The 14,502-nt window shown below is 46.9% G+C and overlaps 1 protein-coding gene across 3 annotated transcripts in view; it reads right to left on the bottom strand.

Annotated features, from left to right (window-relative positions):
* CEP152 (centrosomal protein 152) overlaps positions 1 to 14,502 on the bottom strand; it is a 475,089-nt gene that overhangs the window by 13,503 nt on the left and 447,084 nt on the right. The window lies entirely within an intron of this gene.

Here is a 14,502-nt window from a genome sequence, read left to right as displayed (position 1 = left end):
CCCATTTATTCGCTTAAATCCTTGGTATGACCCCGGACCACCTTTTCTTTTGTTTTCCTGTCTTCCGAAGTCTTGTTGTGTTAATGTAGCGCCCTGATGCCTTCGGGCTTTACCGCTTTATAAATAAACAAATAAAATTTAAAAATAGATGAAGAGATAGCCAGCGAAAGAGTCCCAGTGAAGAGGTGCAAGAAAAGAGAAAGGGCGAAAGCAGGAGGAAGCAGGAGGAAGCACGAGGTTTACGGATAACAAAATTGTGTTTAGAGAACGAAAAGAAGGAGCGGCACTATAGAAGGAAACTTAAGGATGCGAGAGGAGTTAAGCCATGGAGGCACTTAAAGACAATAAGACAGGAGTGAAAAAGAAGCCAGGATTCAAATGGTAAAATAGAAACCGACATGAGGGAGGAGGTAATGGATGCCTGGGGCGGGCGTGGGAAAAAAAGACGGATGGAGGAGTTATAAATGGAGCGAAGCAGAGTAAGATGAGATGCAGAGAGACTAACAAGAAGTGCTGAGCAGTAGTCAAGTCTGGAGAAGGTTAGTGTTGTGATAACAAGTTTAGAGGCATGAAATTACAGAAACAGGCAAGCACAACGAAGGTTAAAAAGAGGAAAATGACAGTTGCGAGCAGCTGATTAAATGTGACAAGAGAAGAGTCAAATACAAAAGCAAGATTACGGGCAGCAAGAAAGAGCTGAGATGGAGGGAAAAAAAAGGAGGGACGGGGAGGGGTTGCACCTCGAAACACTGTGTATAGGCGCATTATAAATACCAAATAAATAAATGGGAGAAAATGGCAGGGGGAGAGAGTACCTCGCTTTTGGACAGATCACGATGAAGGGAATGTGAAGGCATCCATGATTGTATAGTGGTAAGGCAGGCAGAGACTTTAGAATGAAGAGATTGAGCAAATTTAGAAAAAGAAAAGAAAATGTGAGATTTGTCTGCATAGAAATTACAGGAGAGATTAAAGGACAAGAGTAGTAAAGATAAAGGGAAAGTGCTGAGAGAAAAGAGCAGCGGACTGAGCACAGACCCTTGAGGCACACCGTAATAAGAGGAAGTTGAAGAAAGGACACAAACTAAGAACGATACGTCGGATAGGATTCGAACCAGGAGTGTGCAGGGCCAGAAATGCCCAAAGAAGAAAGGCAACAAAATAAAGTGGGGTGATCTACATTATAAAAGGCTGAAGAACAAAAATAGAGCACAGTTTGTTGTGACATGCCGAGAGAAGAGAGTTTTAGACATGTAAGAGCAGATTCCGTGGCGTGGAGTGGGCAGGACGAAAGCTGGACTGTAGTGAGGGGAGGAGACCATGAAGGTGTAAACAAGAAGAACCTTGTGAATAGAACATTTTCTCCAATAGTTCAGATAGAAAGAGAATAAGAGAAATGTGATGAAATTTAGAGGAAAGAGAAGGGTCAAGAGCAGGTTTTTTCAGGATAGCAATGTTGGTAGCATGCTTAAAAGGAGAGGAGAAAGTGGACACAGAGAAAGGTTTATAAGCGCGGTAAGAGGGAAGAATCTGAGGGTACACCGAGAGGGTGGGTGCAGATGGGAGAGGATCAGAAGGGGAAGCCGTGGGATGGGCACAGGTTAGAAAATGAGCCATAGCAAAATCTGAGAGAAAAAGCAGAGACATATGTAAGGGAGGAAGTAGGGAAATGGAGGCAGGGGAGGAGTACTGGTGGGGAAGGGACAGTGGAGGAAGTAGGAAAGTCAGAACGTAGAGTAGAGACCTTAGAAGTAAAGTAGTCTGCTAAATCGGAGGCAGATCGTACAGAAGAATGAGAAGAATCAGGTGGGCATGGGGAAAGAATATTCTTAAGAAGTTGAGAAAGTGGGTGGTGAGAAAGGGAAAGAGTAAGAGGAAAAACGTTTATTTTTGCAAGAAGAAGAGTATTGTAGAAAGAATTAAGGAAACCGACAGTTAAGATCAGAGAGAGAGTGATTTCTTTTCCAATCGGCACTCAGCCTTCCAGTGGGAGGACCGAAGGTATGTAGTGAGCCAGGATTGGGTTAGTTGGTTTTATGGATATGGGTAAACGATCGGGCAGGGTAAACTGAATCAAGAGTAGAGATAAGAGCAGACTGAAGAGAAGTAGCTGCCAGGTCAGCAAATAACAATAAAAATGGCTCAAGAGAGGGAAGAGAAGAGCAGAATCAATGAAAGAAGGGCCAAAGCAGTGAAGATCACAATGTAAACATTATAAATTACTCACCATAGTGACAAGTCCCCTTGCCTCCATACTGCACGGGCGTCCCTTCCTAGGGACGGGAGACGGAACCTTTTTCACCAGAAAAAACCTTCTTCCCCTTTAAATTTAGAGGGGTGCAGCCCTGAGAGCATGCGCTAACCTGACTTCGCCCACCGGCGCCACACCTCAGTGCCCACTGACATGTGGACAATATTTAACATTGCCTAATGACATCAATATTATTAGGGGGGAGGATGGTGGGACTAAGAGTAGCTTACAATTACTCTTACATCCTGTCCCCTTTCCTCCATACAGCATGGGCGATTACAACTGAATGTAGCCCCAGGGTGGAGAGGAGACCCTCCTTAAGCAATAAGCAAATAGGTTCCTTAGAACTGCCTGTCCAAATGCCACGTCTGACTTGGAACCAGTGTCCAAACAGTAATGCTTACAGAAAGCCAAAGGGGTGGCCCAGGTGGACGCCCTGCTGATGACCTGCCACAGAACCCGTTGTTGGAATGCAATGGCTGTGGCCTTGGCTCTGACAGCGTGGGCGTGCATGTTAGTTGGCAGCTGCTTGTGCTGCCCCTCGTAGGTCTCCTTGAAGGCCAAAACCATCCACTGTGCATTAGAGGCCTTGGATGCTTGATACCCACGCCTGGACCCCACGAAGGTGACAAACAGGACGTACGACTTGCAGAAGTCCTTGGCCCTGTCCAGATAGAATTACAGAGCGCGTCTGACATCCACACAGTGCAAGACTCTCTGAGCCTCGTCCTTGGGGTCAGCAAAAAATGTATGTAAGACTATTTCCTCGTTAAGCAGTGGGTACCTTAGGTAGGGAAGAGGGCTGTGTGCGCAGGACCACCTTATCCCTGTGAAAGATGGTATAGGGTTCCGAGGCCACCAGAGCCTGGATCTCGCTGACTCTGCAAGCAGAGGTGAGGCCCACTAACAAATCTGTCTTAATGGCAACCAGCCTGATGACCGCGGATGCCACTGGCTCGAAGGGTTTGTGCGCCAAGGCGCCCAACACCACATTGAGGTCGTACACAGGGGGTAGCTCTTGATGGGTGGTTAGAGCCTGGACAAGCCAAATGTCCCCTGACCATCGGGTTGGAAGAGGAGAAGATCTCCTCTGAATTTTTGTAGGCTCCTATGGCTGCCAGATAGGTGCGGCATGTGTCCACCTGTATGCCTGAGTGCACAAGGTGTGCCGAGAAGGAGAGCACATCATCCAGCGTGCAGGTAAGGGGGTCGATCCCCTTAGAATCTGCCCAATGACAAAACCTAGTCCATTTACTCTTGTATTGGCTCCTGGTAGCTCTGCTCCTGGCGCCCTGAATGATTTCCAGATTAGCCTGTGATAGGTTAAGGTTCTTGAGCGTAACCTGCTCCGGAACCACGCTGCAGGGACCAACTCCTGAGGGGCGAGGTGGATGACCCTGCCCCCCTGCTGATCCAGGAGATGGGCTGGCCCCGTCATAAAATGAATGGGTGGTCTTTCCGTAAGGCTGAGCAGTTCCGAGAACCACAGTCTCGCCGGCCACCATGGATCTATCAGACTGATGCTGAGGTGAGGAGATTCCTTTATCTTGTGGATCACACTGTGGACCAGGGGTATGGGAGGGAAGGCATACGCTGTCATGCCGTCCCAATGCATCGCCCAGGGGGGGTGGGGGGTGGGTGGGACCCTGCCCCTGCCAGAATGCAAACTGTTGGCACTTCCTGTTGTCCCATGAGGCGTACAGATCCACCCGCGGATGCCCCCAGCTGCTGAAGATCTCCATCAGCACCTGGTTGTTCAATTGCCATTCGAAATTATCCACTCCCAGTCTGCCGAGCCTTTCCGCTTCAAAGTTTACCTCTCCCGGGATGTGGACGGCTGCGAGGTAGATTTTCTCCAGGGCCCATTCCCACATGCTGACCACTAGGCTGCATAGTGGCGGGGACCTGGTACCCCCCCCCCTACTTGTTGACATAGTACATGCTGGTGTAGTTGTCGGTCTGGATAAGGACGTTTTTGCCCCCGATGAGCAAAAAGAAAGCTCTCAGAGCTAGGCAGATGGCCTTCAGCTCCAGCCAGTTGAAATTAGACTCATGCCGGGTCCAGGCTCCATGGATGATGTGGCTGTCCGGAGTGGCCCCCAGCCCGAGAGAAAGCACTCCGTAGTGATGGTGCCCTGCGGGGCCGGCTGCCAGAAGGGCTTGTAAGGTCCGAGTGGAGAGAATAAGGATTGTTGACCAGCTCCTGATTTCATGAGGCTGCGAAGTGCAGCTGTAATTACTTCATCTTGAGTCTCGTGTGGGTTACGGCCAGTAGGACTGCCGTCATGATCCCTAATAAATGTTGGTACCACCAGGCCGAGGTCACTTCTCAGGTGAGGAAGTGAGTAATGGCAGCACGTGTTAGGGAGAATTCTCAGAAATGTGCTAAATTCCCTCCACATTAGAGACCGCCGGCAACTTTGCTGGATTTTGAGGACTTTTTTTTACCTGGGAAGAGTGAGGCACTTTTTTCTCCACTCTCTCGTGTATTTTAATGTGATTTTGAACTCGGTTTCTTCTGGTTGTGGAGTCTAACAAACTCCATAGGCATCATCTTTTACATTGTGTCATAGAGCACCTTCAGTGCAGTGACACAGGGAAGTCTTTCAGATTTCCCAGAGGTTTAAATACCTTCTCTTGGATAAACTACTACTTCCAAGAGCAGTAAAGTGAAATTGACTTTACTTACATTGGTAACTTTCTAGACCCAGCACACACTATCGTAAAATAGGGTGTTGGAGGGATTACTTAGTATCCCCTTTGTCTAGCTTCTCATGTAACATTTTCATGTTACGCTTTCCTCGCTGAATGGCTGGTGGCAGTGGTTTACTTTTAACTACTGTGGTGTGCATTTACCGCGGGCTGCGTTCGCAGCAGCAGTAAAGAACCCAAGGGTGCCATTTTTGTAAAAATGGCCCTGGTTGTCTTTTTACGTCATTTCTTTGTGGAAAGGTCCTTCTTGAGATTTACTTTGCGCACCAAACCAGGTTTGGTCCCTTTGTTCGCTTTGCCTTTGGCGGGATTCACAAGTGAAGCCCACCTCTGGCTCCAGGGTGTCTGGGGTGGGCAGGAAGTGAGAGAGGTGCCCGAAACTCCCTGTGCTTAGTCTCCTTGCAGACCCAAATGCACTCTGTGATGATTGGCCGGCTGACTGACCGGCAAGGACAGCCAGCCTGCTAGGTGACTGACAGCTAGGCTGGAATGAATGGGAGAGAAATTAATAAAAGGCGAGGCTTTTGGCTTGGAAGGCACAATTGACCACTGGGCGAAGGAACCGAAGAAGAACTTGAAGAGGACGCCTGCTGCAACTCCTGGACCGTTGGTTTGCCTGATGAAGCCCTGCTGCTGTTCTGAAACTCCAAATTTGTATCGACGAGAAGCCCCTGCAAGGACCACTTCTCCCTTTCAGTTGATGGGACCAATCAACTCCAAAGTAAGCCACCTGGAAATTCTCTCGGAGCCGATTGCATTTCCACAGAGTTGTTGCTGGAAACCAAAAACGCCAGGGAGAGGAACACCAGAATGTGTGAATTGCTTTTAAGTTGGCCAACAGCTCCAGGAAGACCCTCCAGAATCCCAGGAAGCAGGACTGACCAAGCCTGAGCCCCCTCAACAGAGTGCGAGTCCCCAGAAGCAAGGAAAGCCCATCTCGACAGCCAGAAACCGCAGTGCTGCCATTTGCGGTAGCAGCGAGGAACTGAAACGCCCAAGTGCCACTTGCTGGAAAGATTGCTGGTTGCGAGCGTTAATCATCCCATTGCAGTGCATGAGTCCTGAGACGTCCTCCCTCTTGCCCAGGAACAGTGAGATCTGTTCCTGTGCAGCTCTGCAGAAGTCATCTGCTGCGCTTTTTCTTCAATACAAAAGGTACTGTAAAGTCTCAGAGAACTTACCTCTCATTGTAAAGTTGCTTACATCTTCTACTACTCACAAGTCTAAACAGCTTGTGGCTCTACATTTGATTCTTCTTTTCTTCAAAGACTTCTAAAACATTGTGCAAAGACTTTTCTACCTACCTACCAGATGTGCTTCAGCCCATATAAGACATTTTCCCATTTACTTTGGCTTAACCTGTTATACTGAATGACTCTGCTTTGGGGGTCCAAAGGTATTTGTGGCCTCTTGTGTGTACTAATAACCTTTTCCTTTTACCAACTTCTAAGAGTATTTTAAATGCAAACAGTAAGATATTAATGTCCCCAGCACCCTAGCTATTGAAGTCACCTAAGGATGTAGGTTGTGACTGTGGGCCATCCCAAAAGGGTCTATACTGATTTAGAAACTAAGTGTACAGTTTTGAAGTGTATGTGTGTTGCTTTTACATTGCTCCCTTCTGAAGGCTTATTCTAACTGACAGTTAAATAAATTAATAATTGTTTATTCAAGAAGCCTTGTGTGTAAGTGTTTATTTGAATACTAGTCATTGTGAATTTCTGTAACTCCCCTACAGCTCACATTGTCCCCTCTTGAGATAAGCCTGGCCGCTCAACACGCTACTAACTGTGTAGTACAAGGCTATACCAAAGGTTGGGTTCCCATTGCCAGGTGGTCAGGGTTGTTGTAGTGCACCCAAAGGGTACTGCATACAATTTTGCCTAACTGGTGGCAGGCGGCAAGGATAGATTGTAGAGTTGCTAAACTAAGAATTCGATTTACTTTTGTTCAATTAAAAACCTTCACAAAACTAAGCTCCACTTGAAAAACAATTGTAACATCAGACAGGAAGCCCTGGTCATTTTAACAGTAGAGCAACTGAAATAAATGTGAAAAGTCAGGAATCTCCCTGTTAAAGGAAGGAAAAATGAACCAATTGCAAGATTGTTGAATAATCAAAGTCTGGGTAGTAGGCCTGTCACACCTACTAACCCAGGAAATGTGGAAAATGATAATGAAGATGATAGTTCAGAGTCTAACTCTAATATGGGTGAAGAGTCAGGAGTCTCAGGAAGATAGGCCCCCCCCCTTTACTTCAAAATGCCCTTTTGCCTCAATCTGTATCCACTGGGACCCCACAAGGTCCATTACAGAGTCCAGAATGTGTCTCTCTTGAGAAAATGAGACTGGAGTTATAGTTCAAAAGATTACAAATCCAAGCAGAAACCAAACATTAGGACATCAAACTAAGGGAAATGGAAATGCAACATGCTCTTGAAATGAAGAAATTGTCTCTTGAAAATGTTTCTATCCCAAAGTCTTCTAGGTCTTTCAGTCCAAAAAGACCTTGCATGCCTAACAAAGCAGTGAGTATGTATGATGTGAAACTTGATATGTTGGATTGGTTGGCTACTTTTGAATACAACTATGGGATTCAAGGTTTCACAGGGAATCAGGTGATTCCTCTGCTTTTGTCTAGGCTCCCCCAGGTTGCAACTGATGCTGTAATGGAGGTGGGGAAACCTGAAAGATGGAGTATGAAAATGTGAAGCTAGCTTTGATAGCTAGATTTGGGAAAACTCCTTCCCAGTACCTTAAGAGGTTTAGGACCCTTAAATGGACTGATGGTACCCATTGGGCTACCTGGGTGTGTGAATGTTTGAAAACCCTAGGTTGGGTTAAGGGTTACAGAGTAACTACTTTTGAAGGGCTGAGAAATCTGTTTTTGTTGGAATCTATGTTTGATGCCTGCTCTCTTGAGCTGAGAAAACACTTGGCTGACTCAAAAGAGTGATCCAAAGAAGCTAGCAAAGCTGCTGACTTGTGGGTTGCCAACAGAGCTACTCACAAGGATTCTGGGGCCACTCAAAAAGGAGGGGAAGCAGCACAAGAAAGATGACAAAGAATTATAAAACCTCCCATCCAAAAGAGGGCCACAAACATAAGAAGGGTAAGCCATGTGGGAAACTAGGTCAGTCTAGTGAAACCTCTGGTGCCAAACCAGAAGGAGATCAGCAGAAGCCCCCATTTGTCAAAACATTTGGAAAAGGCTATGCTTGTGTGTCAAATGACCATGTGAAAGGGGATCCCAGATGCAAGGGTAAACCTTCAGGGATCCACACTGCCTCCTTAGCCGTTATCCCGGGGGGGAGAGGTTCACATGGCAAGTGGAAACTTTCAACTATTTTGACTGAAGACCCCATTGGAGTCTCTGCCAATGTTTCTTTAGTGTCCCTGGGTCTGTGGGAACAGCAGAATGTAGATGTGTATAACTCTACCAGATAACACAAACGAATACTACAAGGACAGTGTACTTGTAAATGGTGAGGAGACCCCTTCCATTAAGGACACTGGTGCCAGCATCACAGTGGTGGATGAAACCTTTTTCAAAACTGGGGATGTTGCTAAGGCACCCAAAGGCCCCACCAATCTTGCTGGATGCCCTAACCAGATGGTTCCAATACAACCAACTCTCATCCAGTACAACAATATGACTAAGAATACCTGTCAGTGTACAAAGTGAGGTGCCTGGGAGAGTCCTGCTGGGGAATTACTTAAAAACTGTTGGAGTTCTATCCAGGCCTCCCAGTAAAAATAATCAGAAGCAGACTAGAAAGGCCATAGAGCTCACTTTAAATGACTCTCAGTGGGTTGTTACAGAAGAACCTATAACACCCAGTCCACAGGAAGAGCCAACTTCTATTTCCAGGAAGAAAGAGACAAAGGGGAAACCCAAGGTCTCGGGAAACAAGAAAGATAGCACTCCTGTGCATCAAACTAGGACATCCCCGAGAGGACAGTCCAAAGTCACACCTGTAACTACTCCACCAGCTGAGGCTGAGTGTGAGGTTCAACCAGAAGATGGTGAATCAGCTCCTGATGAGAGAGCTGGAAGAAGACCTTCCCCCTGTTGGAGATCTGGATCCTAAAGACCATCCTGAGCTGCAGTCTTTACTGGAAGAAGATGGCCCCTGAAGGGCAGACTTCAGCAGAGGTCAAAGAGTGTCCTACATTTGAAGGACTTCGACACAGGCAGTTTCCCAGCTGGATGGGCAAGAGCCAGTGAAGCACAGGTTGTACTGGGAGGATTGGCTCCTCTACAGTGAACCTATTGAGTCTACCCCAGGGGACTACAGAGGACTTTTAGTGCCTCAGGAGGTGAGACCTCAGTTTCTACAGTTAGCCCATGAGATTCCTTTGGCTGGTCACTTAAGCTTTAAGACCACCAAGGAAAGGCTTTTTTATTTTTTATTTCTACTGGCCTAAAATGGGGTCTGATGTAGATCAATTCTGTAGAAGCTGCCACACTTGTCAGACTTCTGGCAAGAGTGGAGCCAAGAATGTGGCACCTTTGGTGCCTCTCCCAGGGGTGGCAGTCCCTTTAGAGAGGGTAGGAATCAACATTGTTGGTCCCTTAGACCCTCCAACATCTTCAGGGAAACAATTTATATTGGTTGTGGTAGACCATGCTACTGGGTATCCTGAAGCAATACCAAAGGACTGTTACTGCTCAGGCAGTGGCTAAGGCCCTAATTGGTATTTTTACCAGAGTAGGTTTTCCTAAGGAAGTTATCTCTGACAGGGGATCCAACTTCATGTCCCACTACATGCAAGCCATGTGGATAAAGTGTGGAGTGATCTACAAGTTCTCAACAGCCTACCATCCCCAACGCTATGAGTTGGTAGAAAGGTTTAACAGAACCATTAAGAGCATTATAGGTGCTTTAGAAGAACCCCTTAGAAGAAAGTGGGACTTTCCACTGCCATGCCTTCTCTCGGATTATAGAGAAGTCCCTCAGGAAGGGGTTGGAATCAGTCCCTTTGAGCTTCTGTATGGTCAGTCGGATAGAGGTCCATTGGCCCTAATCAAGGAGGGTTTAGAGAGTGCTCCTTCCCACAAGCCAGTGAGAATCACGGACTAGGTGTTAGATCTCCGAAGGAGAATGAGACACATGATGACAGAAGCTTCAGATAGCTTGAAAGCAGATCAGGCTCAGGTGAAGCATTGGCATGACCAGAAGGCCAACGTGGTTGAGTTTACTCAAGACCAGTTAGTTCTAGTTATGATACCTACAAGGCAGAGGGCCTTATAGGACAAATGGATTGGACCCTTCAAGGTTGTGGGAAAACTTGGAGATCAATTATTTGGTGGACGTATGCAATCCTAAGGAGGCCCCCAGGGTCTTTCACACCAACCGCCTAAAGGCCTATGTCTCTAGACCAGAACTGGGAGCTTTGCTTCTAGCTTCTGCTCAAGAGGAGGAGAGTGAACCTCTACATGACCATGCGAAGGAGAAAACTGCATTTTCAACCCCAGGAGGCCTCTACCAGTTTAAGGTTATGCCTTTTGGACTAAAGAATGCACCTGCTACATTCCAAAGGATGGTGAATCATGTTCTGAAGGGTATGGAGGACTTCTGCATGGTATACATGGATGACATTGCAGTGTTCAGCCCTACTTGGAAGGAACATATTGACCACTTAGGATATGTATTGCAGGATCTTGAGCAGGCCAGTCTGACCATAAAGACAAGTAAGTGTCAAATTGGTCAGAGTAAAGTGGTCTACCTTGGACATAAGGTAGGAGGAGGTGAAATAAGGCCATTGCCTAGGAAAGTACGAGCTGTACAAGACTGGGCCACCCCTACTACTCAAACTCAAGTGAGATCCTTTTAAGGTCGCACAGGTTACTACAGGAACTTCATTGAGAACTATTGGACCACAGCTTCTCCCTTGAATGTGGTGATCTCACCCAAATTCCCCAAGAAGGTCAGGTGGAATGAGGAGTACACCAAGGCATTTAAGAAAGGCATTTGTCAAGCTCCAGTCATAAGCGCTCCGGACTACAACCAATCCTTTATCATACAGAGAGATGCTTCCAATAGAGGTATAGGTGCAGTTCTGAGTCAGCTGGATGAGAAAGTCAGGGAATACCCAATCTGCTTCATCAGTAGGAAACTGAAGGAACCTGAGACAAGGTGGGCAACGATAGAATGTGAATGTTTTGTCATTGTGTGGTCTTTGAAGAAGTTTAGACCGTACTTGTATGGATCTACTTTTGTGATTCAAACATACCACCAACCCTTGAGATGGTTAATGCAGATGAAGGGGGAAAATCCTAAATTGTTAAGATGGTCAATCAGCCTACAGGGGTTTGATTGTACCATTGTACACAGGTCAGGGTGTAATCACCAAAATGCGATGGTCTCTCCAGAAAGACTGGAGTAAGGAGATTCATCCAGGGGTGGATTAAATCCTCCCGACCCTTAGTCTGGGGGGTGGGGCACGAATGTTAGGGAGAATTCTCAGAAATGTGCTAATTTCCCCCACCTTAGAGACCCCCAGCAACTTTGCTGGATTTTGAGGACTTGATTTTTTTTACCTGGAGAGAGCAATAAAGTGAAATTGACTTTACTTACATTGGTAACTTTCTAGACCCAGCACACTATCTTACAATACGGTACTGGAGGGGTTACTTAGAATCCCCTTTGTCTAGCCTCTCATGTAACATTTTTATGTTACCCTTTCCTCACTGAATGGCTGGTGGCAGTGGTTTACTTTTTAACTACAGTGATGTGCATTTACCGGGGGCTGCATTATCAGCTGCAGTAAAGCACCGAAGGGTGCCATTTTTGTCAAAATGGTCCAGGTCGTCTTTTTTCGCCATTTCTTTGTAGAAAGATCCTTCTCAATATTTACTCTGCATAGCAAACCAGGTTTGGTCCCTTTTTTTCGCTTTGCCTTTGGCGGGATTCACGTGTGAAGACCGCCTCTGGCTCCAGGGTGTCTGGGGTGGGCAGGACGTGAGGCTATGCCCAAAACTCCCTGTGCTTAGTCTCCTAGGAGACCCAAATTCACTCTGTGATGATTGGCCAGCTGACTGTCTGGCAAGGACAGCCACCCTGCTGGGTAACTGACAGCTAGGCTGGAATTAATGGGAGAGAACTGAATAAAAGGGAAGGCTTTTGGCTTAGAAGGCAGATTCAACCACTGGGCGAAGGAACCGAAGAAGAACTTGAAGAGGACGCCTGCTGCAACTCCTGGACCATTGGTTTGCCCGGTGAAGCCCTGCTGCTGTGCTGAAATTCCAAATTCGTACTGACAAAGAAGCCCCTGCAAGGACGATTTCTCTCTTTGAGTTGGTGGGACCAATCAACTGCAAAGTAAGCCACCTGGACATTCTCTTGGAGCTAGTTGTATTTCCACAGAGTTACTCTGGAAACCGAAACGCCAGGGAGAGGACACAAGATTGTGTGCGTTGCTTTTAAGTTGGCCAAGAGCTCCAGGAAGATCCTCCGGACTCCCAGGAAGCAGGACTGAACAAACCTGAGCCCCCACAAGAGAGTGTGGGACCCCAAAAGCAAGGTAAATCCATCTCGACAGCCAGAAACCACAGTGTTGCCATTTGTGGTAGTCGCGAGGAGCTGATACACCCAAGTGTCACTTGTTCGAAAGAATGCTGGTTGCGAGCGTTGACCGTCCCATTGCAGTGCAGGAGTCCCCAGGCATCCTCACTCTCGTCCCCTTGACTGAGGCCCTGGAACAGTGAGATCTGCAGAGCTGCACAGGAACAGAAGTCATCTGCTGCATTTTATATTCAATACAAAGGTATTGTGAAGTCTGAGAGAACTTCCCTCTCATTGTAGAGTTGATTACATCTTCTGCTACTCACAAGTCTAAACAGCTTGTGGGCCTACATTGGATTCTTTTCTTCAAAGACTTCTAAAACATTGTGCAAAGACTTTTCTACTTACCTACCAGAAGCGCTTCAGCCCATATAAGAATGTTGCCCATTGATTTTGGCTTAACCTGTTATACTGAATGACTCTGCTTTGGGGATCCAAAAATATTTGCCTGCTTAAGAATATTTGTGGTCTCCTATATGTTATAATAACCATTTCTTTTTACCAACTTCTAAGAGTATTCTAAATGGAAACAGTAAGATATTAATGTCCCCAGCACCCTTGTATTTGAAGTCACCTGAGGGTGTAGGTTGTGGCTGTGGGCCATCCCAAAAGGGTCTCTACTGATTTAGAAACTAAGAATGTACAGTTTTTAAGTGTATTTGTGCGTTGCTTTTATATTGCTCCCTTCTGAAGAAGGCTTATTCTAACTGACTGATGAATAAATTAATTGTTTATTCAAGAAAGTGTGTGTGTGTGTGTGTGTGTGTGTGTGTGTGTGTGTGTGTGTGTGTGTGTGTGTGTGTGTGTGTGTGTGTGTGTGTGTGTGTGTGTGTGTGTGTGTGTGTGTGTGTGTGTGTGTGTGTGTGTGTGTGTGTGTGTGTGTAAGTGTGTGTGTGTGTGTGTGTGTGTAAGTGTGTAAGTGTGTAAGTGTGTAAGTGTGTAAGTGTGTAAGTGTTTATTTGAATACTAGTCACTGTGACTCTATGTAACTCCCCCACAGCTCACATTGACCCCTCTTGAGATAAGCCTGGCTGCTTAAAATGCTACCAACCTGTGTAGTACAAGCTTATAGCAAATGTTGGGTTCCGATCGCCAGGAAGTGAGGGTTGTTGTAGTGCCCCAAAGGGTAATGCATACAATCTTTCCTAACACTCAGAGGGAAAGACTCTCTGAGCTCGTATCCCAGATGAGGGCCAGGAAGGTCAGGGTCTGCGTAGGCTGCAGCAGAGACTTCATGAGGTTGATCGTAGACCCCAGGTCGTGGAGTGTGCCCATAAGTGCGGGAGAAGTGCGGATAACCGGCTCTGGAGATCTCGCCCAGACGAGCCAGTCCAGGTACAGGTAGACGTGGTGGTCCTAGGCCCCGAGGAGGACTGCCACTGCATTCATGTGCCTGGTAAATACTGGGGGCTGTGTTGAGGCTAAAGGGTAGCACCTTGTATTGGAAATGGCTGCCCATTATCCTGAAGCGCAGGAACAATCAATGTGGTTGCCAAATCGGGATGTGTAAATAAGCGTCCTTCAGATCCAGGGAGCACATACAGTCTCCCTTGTATAGTGTCTCTGCAACGAGTGCTGGCGTAACCATCTTGAATTTCTGAAGAGGGAGGGAGAGGTTGAGGGTGGATCGGTCCAACAACTCTCAGGCCAGCCTGGTTCTTCTTTTGTATGGCGAAAATCCTGGAATAGAAGCCCAAACCTCTCTGGGAGGCTGGGACTTCTTCCACTGCCTAGCTCTCCGCCAACAGAGTTGCTCTCCCAATCTGTAGGAGTAGAGGGGATGAGGTAGGAGAGGGCAGTACCGGTAGGCGGTACCCAGAGGATACTACAGAGAGGATCTGGCACCAAAGTTTCACATGAAAGGCCATGCTGCCCCCCCACCTGAGACATGCGCCGGGGAGGAGCATGGTGCCGGAGAACCAAGTACCTGATTGACAACAAAGAAGACAAAAAGATAGAAGAATAATCCTG

This window comes from Ambystoma mexicanum, chromosome 11 (assembly GCF_040938575.1).
Source record: "Ambystoma mexicanum isolate Mex_15411 chromosome 11, UKY_AmexF1_1, whole genome shotgun sequence".
Taxonomy (NCBI): Eukaryota; Metazoa; Chordata; class Amphibia; order Caudata; family Ambystomatidae; genus Ambystoma; species Ambystoma mexicanum.
The sequence above is the reverse complement of the archived record's forward strand: the minus strand, read 5'-3'. Positions and strand labels throughout refer to the sequence as shown.